The sequence below is a fragment of the Hypomesus nipponensis genome, chromosome 27 (assembly GCF_054491055.1).
Source record: "Hypomesus nipponensis isolate SF chromosome 27, ASM5449105v1, whole genome shotgun sequence".
NCBI classification, from domain to species: domain Eukaryota; kingdom Metazoa; phylum Chordata; class Actinopteri; order Osmeriformes; family Osmeridae; genus Hypomesus; species Hypomesus nipponensis.
Window position 1 is genome coordinate 13,161,428 of NC_140387.1, and position 13,483 is coordinate 13,174,910.

The following is a 13,483-nucleotide window of genomic DNA, read 5'->3' on the forward strand; positions in this document are numbered from 1 at the left end:
GAGATGTCTGACCTGATCGCAAATGTACTCAAAAGACTCCCGGGACACTCGAAAGTTTTGAACAAACTGTGCAGGAATAAAATCCGGCACAACTGTGTCCCACCAATAGCGTGATCGGGGGTATGTCCACACAACATGTGACCTCCGCCTTGCCCTCAGCCATAATACGATCTGCAAAGGTAAAATCATGTATGTTTTGGTTTGTTTACAGGTATAGTCCATATGAACTGCTACGTTTAGCTATAATACTAACAGCCAAAACGTTCGAGATAATTAGCCTACCGTTCTTCTTGAACGTAACCTCTCTTCATAGCGACCACGAATAGCTGTAAATGCACGTCTACGAAGTGCAGTATACGTTTGTATAGCCAATATAAACATTACTGGTAGGTATTCCTCCATTTTTCTGACAATGACTTCAATGTTTGATTACTTGTTGTGTGTGACAATGTTGTAATGAGTTGTTACAATGATTTCATGCTGCGTTGCTAGGACAACGGAGGCGTATGACGTAGTAGCCCTATACTCTGTCGGTGGAAAATCAAGCTGGTTCTTAGATTAGAACCAGCACCGAACCGCATAAGCACCAGCCCAGAACCAGCACCGGCCCGGCTTTGGTGGAAAAGGGGTAAAAGAGCCACAGAGTGGAGTGCCGCTCCTGATTGGCTGATTCTTAATTAGTCAGTTTTAGCTGCCAGACTAGGTCGTCCTTCGCAACAGGAAGGCAGTAGTGTTGGTGAGTATAAAAATATATTTTGGTCGTGCTTTAAAACGTACATTGACAATTAGGTAGATTGCAAGCTAGCTTGCTAGCTAACGTTACTTAACGTTATACAGTAGCTAGCTACTCATGGGGGGGCACTGGACTGCATAAGTTTATTTTCTTTCTGTCAGATAAGGTTACTTTAATAGGCTAATAGTTAATGTTTTATAGGCTACTTTATGAAACCATGCTTGAATGGAACAGGGCTCGACATTAACTTTTTGAGGCACTTGTCCTTTGGACAAGTACATTAACGTTTCACTTGTCCATACACAAGTCAATTGTCCGGGTAAAGATTTATCATTTTATATATTTTAAAAAAATGGTGTTGACGTTTCTCGTTTGCTAGCGTCAGCAGTGGTGTACCTAGCAAGCTTTAGCAGTATTTGTATCGGTTAAATGTATGTAGTTAAATATCAGTTAATATTCAACTGTAAAGTAGGCTATACACCAGTGGTGATTTTAGACCCTTTTTAGGGGTGCTCAAGCAAAAAAAAAAAAATATATATATATATCTTATTCTTTATTATCATTTGATGCTGGTAGTTCATGAAGAAAGGGACATCCTTAGTTTTTTCATTCATTCAATATTTTGCATAATAATACATAAATGTATTAATTTTTATCAAGTGAAATTAGGGATTTATATTAGCAAGGGGGTTTAGCACTTTTGCAAGGCACTGTATTCATGTCACATTCTAATTGGGGGCTGAGCACCCCTAGAGGTCTGATCCTAGAATCACCCCTGCTCAGATGCTCTCACACCAACCCTTGTACTTCTCACACCAACCAAGTAGTCCTGCTAACGTTGTAAACAGTAATGGATGAGGTGCAGGCCCACGGAGTGAAGCAACACCCGTGAAAGCTTGTCTCGCGGCCATTTCTCATATTTTTGATACAGTATAAGTTTAGATAGCTTGCAAATACTGAGGATAGCCTACCAAAGTACAGTTAGCCAATGTCGTAGCAAAGCTAGCTAACGTTAGTTTGCTAGCTGTATAACATTTCACTGGGTCTTACAGCGTTGCTTGATTTACTGAATTTATTATGAAAGAGAATGTTCTACTAGCCATTTGCCTACTTGAGTAAGTCACAGTTTTTTAAGCCCTGATGGTGTAATTGCGATGACACAGTAAATAATTCCTCTTTCAAGTAATAAGCCCCCGTTCAAGTGTTTAGCATTAAATTAGTGGCACGGTCTGTAGAGATCTTGGGACGAAGCCACTTATTTTGTGTTTTGCTAATGCAGGATTCGGTCAAATACCCCCTCCTTGAGTCACCACCTTACCGTGGTGGAGGGGTTTGCGTGTCCTAGTGATCCTGGAAGCTATGTTGTCGGGGGCGTTATTCCCCTGGTAGGGTCACCCAAGGCAAACAGGTTCCAGGTGAAAGACCAGACAAAGCGTGGCTCAAAAAACAACAACCATGAAGAAAAACATTAATGGTTCTCAGTTGCCTCTGCCCGGAAGCGGGTCACCGGGGCCCCCCCCGGAGCCAGGCCCGGGGGTGGGGCTCGATGGCGAGTGCCTGGTGGCCGGGCCTTTTCCCATGGGGCCTGGTCAGGCAAAGGCCGAAGAGACAACGTGGGACCCTCTTCCAGTGGGCTCACCATCTGCAGGAGGGGTGACGTCAGCTTTAGGGATGTGGAATGTCACCTCGCTGGCGGGAAAGGAGCCTCATTTATAAATGCCTTGTAAAGCATAGAAAGTCCTCACTTTAGATGGGCTCACACCATATAGTCAACAAATCAGTAGTAACTCATGAGTTAATCATGAAGTTAAGTGCTTGTTAAAGATGCATTAACACTAACAATCCGTAGGCATATTTCTGAAGGCATGTCCAAATAGAAAAATACATGTGTGTGTCCAGGTTATGTTTGCAACTCATTTATAAATGCTTTGTAAAGCATAGAAAGTGCTCACTTTAGATGGGGTCACACAATATACTTTACTAACCAGCAGTAACTCCTGAATTAATCATGGATTACATAATTGGTAAGTATTTGTAACATATGTATTAACACCCCAGCTATTAGTTCAGGCCTATTTCTAAATCATAACATAGATCTAGGTTGATGCATCATTCATTAATGATGACAAAAAAACACTCAAACTTTTTACATGGGCTTGCTTACTATGGACATACCATTTACTAACTATTTACAAATGTTTTACTGATTAGAATAAATGCAGGAACTATGCTTTACAAATGATGAAAAAATAAATTACTAATAGTTTTTAAATTGTTAATAAAGGGACAATTGTGTAATTTACAAATGGTTTTTGCAATACTTATTAAGTGTCAAACTTCTATTTATAAACATAATTTTGGACAGCCTTATTTACTATGAACAAACCAGTTATGAGTGTGTGAACAAATGCTTTACTAATGATGAATTATGTATGAACAATGAATAACTAATGGTGAACAAACCATTACATAATAGGTAACAAATGTTTAATAAATGATTAATTGTGTGTAGTTATTATAAAGTGTTACCGCTAGATCTACTACTTCAAATTGAAAACTGAGAAGATATTTAGAGTAAAGACAAATTACTTTACATCTGTGTTTAATATCGTCAACTGAAAGTAAAAACTTTCGAGTTACGGAGCGTTTGTTCGTAGGATTAACGCCAGCTGCAGCAACACTTACCCCAGCCCTGGTTTGGCTGTTTGTGACGGTCAGCTATGACAGTCGAGCCTCGATTTGATTTGCAGATTTCTGTAAAACTTAAAAAATAAAAATAAAAACAATCTAGCTAGTGTAGCGCCTCTCTAGTTTGGTGGATTTGTAATGAGAGGTGGCTAACCTGAGTTCGTTAGTAATTGTTACTAGCTTAAAACCAATTTAACATATGAAAAAATAATACACCCAACTGTTAAACAAAACAGGAAATATTTACTTCAGACAAAAATCAGTTCTTCAGTTATTGGTTCACATTTACATGACATTGTAATGCACATTGACACACAATACAAACTAGCCGGCACTGCTAACTACACAAATACCTTAATTCAGTACAGTTCTACGGTGCAGGCCTGAGTGTAGCTTATGTGCGTTGTAGCCGTAAACAAACTGGCTGTTTCGCCACGATGGCACAAAATAACAGCGGGCTGGTACCTCGGGTCAGCAGTGCGGTAGCCACACGCACTGCGGCAGAAAGGCGGCAGCAGGTAGAAGAGAGACCGACCAAATACTCTCGTGGATTTACGAGACGAACCAACTCCGGAAGAAACTGAGGACGACAACAATCCGACCTCCACCGGCTCCAACACGGGCACTCCTGTAGCTAGCCTGGCGACAAAGCCCGTGCGTAATCCAAAACCGCCAACAGCCAAACTCCTCTTTCTTGGTTAATGTTGTTGGTTGAGATATTCACACAACCATATAAACATAACACCACTAACGATAATACTGAATCTCCACTCTTGGTATTTTACCGTACACTACAATTCTCGTCTCCCTTCAACTCCTCTCAACTCCTCCCCTCAACTCCTCCGCTCGCTTTTGCTTCCACTCCTCTCCTTCCCGCGTTACGCTCCCCTTTGACCTCAACCCGGATTGGCTCAACATCATAATCAAAATTAAAACAACAACATAGATTCACAAAACATTCATCCTACTCTCTTCATATTTGTAACCGGTACATTTTAACATTTGTTTTTTAAACAACAGATATACATTTCCAAATGCTGTATTCAGTAAAATATGAACAATATGCATTTCTCATTAAATCAAAATCATACTCTCAAACCTTAAAGTCTATTTATTGAACTTTTAACCCTTAGTCTATTTATTTAACTATGAACTTAAGTATTATTTATTCAAACTTTTATATTTATGTAATAGGATTGTTTTAAAAGAAATGTTTACCACCCGGGCTACACTAGATTATGTACACTTTAAGCTCAATGTACATACCTTGTTTGGCCAATTTGGTCGATTGTGGAAAAAAAGTTGAACCGTTTTTAGTTATGGAGAGCCATTGCACTTGCTCGATTATGAGAAATTTAGCTAGAATCCACACCTCAAACAAGTTAACATAGACACAAAACTGTACGTCCAATCCAAAAAATAAGAATATTTTCTGAGACCCAAGACTCTGCCGAAACCATTGATATCTTTTATGTGTCTGTGCGGTCAGAAATATGTCTCTACCGGCAGTTTTAAAATAGTTTTCCTTTCGGCCTTCTCTGACAAATTTTACCCACTTCTCCATTGAAGGTTGTGAGAGAATTTGAAAGGCTGCTCTCGCTTCAAGGCTCAAAGCTGAACATCTGTAAATGTGAGCTCTTTAGTAGTTACATTGGCTGAAAGAGAACACGTTTTCCTACATTTTAAGATATAACTTGGGACTATAAGTTAATATGAACGTCAGAGGAATTTGTTTGACAATTTAGTTGAATATCAGAAAAAGAGCTTCCTTTTTTTATCAGAAAACACGGCTTCCTTTTACAGTCCAGTTTCAGATTACTCACTGAGTACATAGCCATGTTTTACCTGGTATTGCCTTGGAACTTAAAGTACAAGTTCATACTAAGGGTAACATTGACAAAGTGGTATTCGCTTACAGAAGAATACGGTAAGAGCCCGGTAACACCGTGGTAACAAACACGGCTTCCTTTTACAGTCCATTTTCAGATTACTTACTGAGTACATAGCCATGTTTTACCTGGTATTGCCTTGGAACGTATAGTACAAGTTTATACTAAGGGTAACATTGACAAAGTGGTATTCGCTCACAAAGAATATGGTAAGAACCTGGTAACACCATGGAAACAAACACGGCTTCCTTTTACAGTCCAGTTTCAGATTACTTACTGAGTAAATAGTCCAAACATGCGCAGGAACATACCCAGTAACCAAGAAGATTTACCATGATAGTAGAGGAAACTCTTCCCGCGGAGGTAGGTATACCAGCCAAGTAAATGAGGCCATCATCGATAAATGTATCTGAAAAGGTAGCCTATTTTATTGGAAAGTACTATTTTATATTCTCATTGGACGTGGACTGTTACCGACATTAACCTTAGGTAACTGCAGGGTAATAGTAGAGTATTTTTTTAGTAATTCTGCTGGAGCTTGGCCGTCTTTACCTACTTAGTAGCAGTGGTATTTACCCAATAACACATTATAATTTACCATATATATCTCCTGTAGATACCAACTTACTACCAGCGGTATTTAAATAGTAATATTTATAAGTTTCCAGGTAAATACTAAGTTTTGTCTTCTGTCTTTACCTTAGGACCAGTGAAAATTACCCAGTTATAACCAGCACGTTAGTAAATAGTTAATGGGTAAATACTTCAAATTATCTCTGTATTTACCACCTTGGTACCAATCGGTAATACCCAGTAATACAGAAAACATACCCAGTAATGACCAGCACGTTAGTATTTAGTTAATGGGTAAATACTTCGAATTATCTAGGTATTTACCACCTTGGTACCAATCGGTAATACCCAATAAAACACAAAACATACCCTTTACTTTCTATGTAAATACCTAGTACTCAAGGGACTGTAAAAGGAAGGGTTACCCAAAACGGGGCTGAAAATGTGCGTACGCTACTTTCCACGCAAAGGTTGTGATTTATAAAAAACAAACTTGACGGGAGAATGTGCGGTCCTCCACGCAACCTCTGACCCTCCCGTAGGCCTACGCACATTTTGAAAACAGTTGGAATTGGCGACGCAGATGACCGTACTGTAGTCTGACTGCTGACATTGAATGTGGGAAGAACGTTACTTGTAATATTTATTAGTGCTGTCAAACGGTTAAAATATTTAATCGCGATTAATCACATTAATGTCCTAGTTAACTCGCGATTAATCACAATTAATCGCACATTTTTATCTATTCTAAATGTCCCTTGATTTCTTTTGGTCCCATTCTTTTTTCAAATTCTCTTTAATGCTCTTATCAACATGGAAAAGTGGTTCGGATTGCTTGGTGCAAATCTTTTTTTTAATTGAAAACAACATTGCAATCGCCTGGCTTTGACGAGGGGGCGTAGAATTTGCATCAGCTGTGTGCTTACATTTACATTTATTCATTTAGCAGACGCTTTTATCCAAAGCGACTTCCAAGAGAGAGCTTTAAAACGTGCATAGGTCACTGATAATAACAACAACAAGATAGCCCCAAAGCATTGCGGGTAGCCAAAAACAAGAAGTACACATCGTGAACAACCCAAAAATACGTGCTAAAGGGAAGAAACCATAAGAGCATGTAGTTAAGCAAGTTACAATTAAACAACATTAATCTCTAAGTGCAAGTGTACCTGTAGGAAAGCAATAAAAATAGGATTAACTCAAATAGAATACAACTTGCTTGGCCATCAAGTTGTAGTTCAGACTGGACGTGCTGCGAAGATAGCTCAGTTTACAACGACAAAACACACAGATCACTTTGGTCTTGTCAATGGAACCATTTGGCAACTTTTTAAAAGTAAACCATTCAGAATCTTATTGGCATCCATTTCGGTGTCTCGCGCTCGCCATCCACTCAAAACGCAACGTTAACCTACTACCAGAGAATGTCTAATAACAGTAAACAGGCTCTGCTACTATTCTTTAGCCGGCTCACAAGCCAAACAACTGTGTGTGGCATGCTTGTTGTTTTGTTTCCGGTCTAGCTAGATCCGGTGTGGTGTTGTAGTTTTTCTACCGTCGGTAGTTGTTGCAACAGCATGTGAAAAAAACTACAAAGTTTGCTGGGCCAAAAAGAGTGTTAATCGAGCAATAAAGAAATTGACGCCGTTAATTTGGGTTTGCGTTAACGCCGTTCCATAAACACCTTGTACAATCCAACTCAAAAAAAAAAAAAAAATTAAACGCTTCCTCACCATCAGATTGTCCACTACGGGAGTTCAGGAGGGGGAGATTCCCCGACTGCATGGAATATAGGATAACATCACATAGCCTACCTTTAGATAACTGCAGAACACAGCGTATAACTAAATATATTTCTTTAATACTGTGCAAATATCCTCATATGTCAAAAACTGGAGATACAGTCGTTAAGCTCCCGTGCAATCTCTACGTCCTCGTTATCAGTCCAGACTTTAATAGATTACTGTTCACAACAAAACGCTTTCGTTTTCAAATTGTATCTCGACTTGCAGTCTCACTGGCACAGTTGACGCCACTCGCAGTTTTTTTTAATTGGTGATCTACCGGCCACCACATTTTCAGAGCAGTGTCTGAGAAGTTGTCATGCACTATGATTCACCGTAAAGAACAATCGTATTCATGAGGTGCTTTGCATTGACTATTTATGTTTAAAAATGGGCGTGTTCAGGGCGGGGTACAATGCTGATTCACGTACGCACACTTGTGGGTAATCTGTGATTTATAAAGGGAACATTGCGTACAGGTGTGCGTACGCACGGTTTTATAAATCTGAATTTTTGTGTGCGTACGCCATTTTTGGCTTTCGGGCGTACGTACACTTTTAGTAAGAATCCTACGCACAGTTTTATAAATGAGACCCCTGGTCTGTTCACACGGACAAGGTGGTCAAATCGGCCCATAAGCGCCTCTTCTTCCTGAGGAGACTGAAGAAGTTTGGTATGGTGTGGTGGAATTTTCTATGATTGAATGTCTGAAGTCAGAAGAATTTGTCTTTATCTGTTAATTCTTGAAATCAAGGAGGAGCAATTCCAAAACAGTATCATAAATGATGTCTGGAGTAGAAGGGCTCTCTAAAGGTGTCATGATCTGAACACTCTTTTATACAGTAATTCCAGACAGTTACATCATTAGTTCAATAGTTCATGTCCATCAAAAGAGGAATTCTTCAATAACAGAAAAATAAAAAGGGAAATAGGTTGCAGAACTGAATACAGATGCTCAATATTAAAAAACAGAGCTTGAGACGACAGAAGCAGAACTTGTCAGCAAAAGACAAGGACACCTACCACACACGTTGCCTAAGGAAAGCCGGCAGGATTCTACGAGACTGTTACCGTCCATCCTTCAGTCTCTTTACCCCGTTGCCTTCTGGCAGGCGTTACCGCATACAGCATAGATGTAAATTATGTTCTGTGTACTTATATGTTATGTTATGCCAGGTGCTTGCGTTGTCTTGTCTTAAGAATTTCAGTGCCCAGTCTGACCTTGTGTTGTTCTGTGTACCTGAAAAATAAAAGACTTGAACTACTCTTGCCGAAGGCAAGCACACCCAATTAGATGAAAACAGAAATCACGTTAAAGGGCAGGGAAGGACAGGTTAGCAAAGACGGGGCATCCTTGTCAGACCACACCCGCAGAGAATGGACAGATGGAGGTAGCTTAGATTTAAACACAACATATTGTTCATATACCTGCATGTGATGTCGATGCAGGATTTTGTTCGCTATTTGTTCCCTTTAAGAGGGGAATTTGAAGTGCAGCCGTTAAATTCCACTTCTCTGGGTGCACGCGTGCTCCCGCGGGATACAAATCTTGTGCTTTGGCACAAAACCAGCTTACTAGGTGCTTGTGTCACGGCCACAGCCGTGCCCCCCCTATTGTTTTTGGTTTTGCCCTGTCCTAGTGTTTCCCTGTCATTGTCATCACCTGTGTCTCGTTCAGTTCTCGTCAGTTTCATTGTGTTCACCTGTGTCTTGTTTGTTTCTGTGTATTTAGGTTCCTGTTTGGTGTCCAGTCTTTGTCTTAGCATACCCTTTGTCTGCGTGAGTACCCTACTTGTTCCCTGGTTTTTGCGAATAAACCTGTGTTCCTCGCAATGCCACGCTTCTCTCTTGCATTTGGGTCCTACCCCACCTCACAACCTGACAGCTTGCTCAGATTTTAGGTGGAATTTTTCCTCAAGTGCAAGAGTGTACCTGTGGAAAAAGCAAGCAACAATAATATATTTCACAGCGAGTACAATAATTTTAAGACAGTTACAACAAACCAACAACAGCAACAAGTCTCTCAATAAGAGTCATTGTGATCCTGGGGGAAACTAACATCAGATCCAGCCAATCATTCCTAAGTGCCGTTGTACTCCCAAAACAGGTGCGTCTTGAGCCTTTTCTTGAAGGCTGCCTGATGGAGGTGGGGAGTTGATTCCACCATTGGGGGGCAGGCAGGAGAAGAGCTTGTGTTGGGACCGGGTGCTCTTGAGCGGTGGGACCACCAGACGGTTGTCGGAAGAAGACCGTAGGCGGGTGGGGGTGTAAGGCTGGAGGAGAGACTTGATGTAGTCCCGTTCACTGCTCGGAAGGTCAATACCAGAGTCTTGAATCTGATACGGGCCGTGATGGGAAGCCAGTGGAGGGAGATGAGGAGCGGGGTAACATGGGACACATTTATTGCACCTCTAGTATGATCATGGTAAACCTAGGTCAGTTTGTTTATGTAAGCCTAGTGTCATCTAAAGGTCACATGGGAAGGGGGTTCCCTATAACCCTTACTTTACTCGTTACTTGAAAAAAGTAATTGGATTACAGTAACGCGCTACTTGTAACGCATTACTGCCCATCACTGGTCATGAGACAAATATAACTCCACCAATCTACCCTTAAAAAAAAAAATATGTTACCAGAAACCCAACATGACTTACTTTGAGGTACTGTCAAAAAGAACTCCTTAGAGCTACCGCCCCATAAGCAACCTACCCCGGCCCCTGACAAATAAGACCATGACTCCAGGAAGTTAAGGCACCCACTTCCACTTCTATCTCTCTTTTATTTCCTTTCATTCTATGGCATAGAACCTTAGCCTAGGGAAACTTGGTAATAGGACCCAAGTTAGCGCCCATTGATTCTTACTTTGTTTAGTGTCCACTCATGCCAATGTGTACAGTAGAAATTGTATCGTAGTGTTGTGTTTGTCTTTTCTATGCTCTTCTTACGTGCCAACAGCCCAACGACATTGTGTCATCGGACGTTGCCAGCAGGGGGATTTGTAACGCAGAGCCAACAGAAAAACCACGGGACCATTCACACCCTTCTCCCTACCCCCGACCAGAGAAAGGGGTTTTCCCTCCCCTTTCTACGGTGGCCGACATGTGCAAACGTCCTGCAACATAAAAAAACACGCTGCAAATTGACAAAACACAAGTAAATAGCTACATGAACGCGCTGCAAATATAAAAACGCGGTGCTTAAAGGAAAGCAAGCTAACATCGAAAACAAATGCAAACTGAAAAACACTGCATCCAGATTACACACAGGAAGTGCTCCAGGTTTTTGTTTGAATTCCAATTTTTTAAGTTGAAGAATATAGTGAGGAGAATGTGGTCACTTTTGTCTCAAATGTGTCTTAAAGAAGGCGGACATGATTCTAGTTCCCTTCTAGGCCACTCTGTTGAACAATGTTTGCTACAAAGTGCTAGTAGGATAGCTTTGGGATCAGAGAGGAAATATCCAGGCTGTGGGCTATGTTAGCTAATAGTTAACTATTCTCCGGTGAAAACAAGGAGTTTTTCCTGAGACAAAGGAAAGTCCACGAAGGAAGTTAGCATGAGCGACATTGCACAAACTTACAGACAGGATCCACAGCGATGGAGGCAGGTACGGGCTAGTAAAGGAATTACAGCTTGACATTTGTGATCCAGAATAAGTGCCGCATGACGCATGCGCAGACGTGAGAAATAGACAAATTTAGAGTTATTTTGACATACTAATTTGATTACTTTGGAAAGATTTTATTTTTATACATTTGCTAACAAGGTTTTTGTTTGTTCGAGGATATTTTACATGACTTGCAGAAATTCCGAGGAGAGATGTATAAAGATGTGGGCTAAAATAGAGTCCCGTTAAGTTGAGATCTTACAAAGGTGAAATACCAGAGGCTATAATTCTAAAAATCCAGACAGTGACGGGGGTACTTGCAGGGATACGGGGTAAACGACTATTAAGGGTGCAGATGGGGGCCGCTACCACCATGAACCATAAGTTTTGGCTGGCTGACATCCAATAACCCTCTATCGTCGGGTTGGACCTCCTGATTTGTTTGAAGGCCCGGGTGGACGTGCTGAAGAATGTCATCCACCTGAGCTCAGAGACTGTGGCACTTCAGCATTGCCAGGGATGGGCATGACCAAGCCCAACCAGTGTCCCTGGTAGTCGTACCACCCCAGAAACCTGCAGCAAAGACTCCACATCACCACCGTCACCGAGGCCAGTCATCAAATTCAGTGGTTCAGCTCACTTGATATGATATATACGATAGTGGTTATTGGCAGATAGATTTGGCGCCTGAAGTCAAGACTAAGACTGTTCACTATTGGCCAAGGGCTCTGTCAGTTTCAGGTCATGCTCGTTGGCAATGCCCCTGCCACTTTCGAGAGGCTAATTGAACGAGTCCCAATAGTATGAACCTACAGAGCCGGAGACCCGGAGAGCTGCAGTTTCAGGACCGCAGTTCTAGGACCCTCGTTATGATGTGTCACTAGATTGCAACAAGATAGGCTATTTGAATGGTTTGGGAGAGGCAAGAAACAAGGAAAACGTGGAAACGTCAAATATGGATATATTTGATATATATACACAATGATAAACAATAACAATCGCAGTATCACACCCACCCTTCCACCAAATACACCTGCATTGCTCCATCCAACTCTTCTTCATTTCCTCCACCCCATCAACAACTCTTGAGAGCAACATTTTGAAGGATTTCTAGATTTTCGCGACCACCAAAAGACCAAAAAGAGTGCGATAAAAGCAGTATTCCCCACAAACTGTACTTTCTGTCTAAAACTTGGTTGTTAGTTGTATGTTTGGCAATCAGTGTAGCTCATAGGTAAAAGTAGCTAATGTGAATCACGTGTGGTTATGTATAAAACCACTCCGGTGTTGTGAAATGATTTTGACAGCAAAGTTGAAGTTAGCTAGCTGACGTTAACTTCATTGTCCAATTGACCAACAGTCTGTATCCCAGTTTGTATCCTCATGCTGTGAGGCTTCTGAACAGTGCCCCCCTTCCCCCCTTTCTGCCTCCCTCTCATGGAGAGTAGACACACCCACCAATACCATAACAATGAACTGGACTTTGCATTGTTGCACAAATGACAAAATACTCCACATTTCTTGACTGTACCGCCCTTGTTAATGTTCCTGTTAGGTCTATGCTGTTAAAGCCCTTCATGATGCTGCTAATGACTGAAAATTGTTACTGTTTAGAACACGTGTCTTGATTGTGCTAAGGTTTACACAGGGGTTATTTATGAGAACTTTGTTGGAGGGATGTTGCACCTTTGTATTGCACTTTCTATGTCAAAAGTATGCAGTGTTTGAATGCTCTAAACATAATTTTGTAGTTTTTCTATGACAATGACAAATAAATATTTAATTGAATTCAAGACACCAGAATTGTTTTATACAGAACCACAAGTGAAGTGCAAATTAGCTACTTACACTCTGATTCTCGACCATCTTGTTATGAAACAAGCTAGCCTACATCACTTCCTCTTCTTCTTCTTGTTATAATTTAATGTAGAGCCGTAACCTACATTCAGTACTGCAGGAAAATATTGATGATCTTGTTCCGGTCCATGGTTATGTCAGATAAAATGAGGGTCCTAGAACGGCGGTCCTGGAACTGCGGTCCTGAAACTGCAGCTCTCCGGCTCTGCAGGTACATGCTACTCGCGAGTCCTGGCAAACATTCCCCAGAACCAGTGTGTAGTATACCTTGACGACTTTCTGGTACACACCACTGCATTGGGGGGGCTACTCCATTTACATTTAGTTATTTACATTTACATACTCCACCGATT